Genomic DNA, 342 nt, shown 5'->3' on the forward strand with positions numbered 1-342 from the left:
GGCTGGATGGCATCACCGACTCGATGGACGTGAGTTTGAGTGAACTCCGGGAGATGGTGATGGACAGGGAGGCCTGGCGTGCTGCAATTCATGGGGTCGCAAAGAGTCAAACGCGACTGAGCCACTGAACTGAACTGAACTGAGGTTGGTCATAGAGGGGTTTGCTGTGATTTATGTCAGAGAGTTTTCTGCCAGACAACAGGCTACTTTAAAGCTGCATATATACAAATGGTTTTATATTCCAACCCCCTCCTCCATCCATGAGGAAATCACTGCTGCTGCTGCTGCTAAGTCGCTTCAGTCGTGTCCAACTCTGTGCGACCCCATAGATGGCAGCCCACC

Source organism: Bison bison, unplaced genomic scaffold (genome assembly GCF_000754665.1).
Source record: "Bison bison bison isolate TAMUID 2011002044 unplaced genomic scaffold, Bison_UMD1.0 scf7180017864368, whole genome shotgun sequence".
NCBI classification, from domain to species: Eukaryota; Metazoa; Chordata; class Mammalia; order Artiodactyla; family Bovidae; genus Bison; species Bison bison.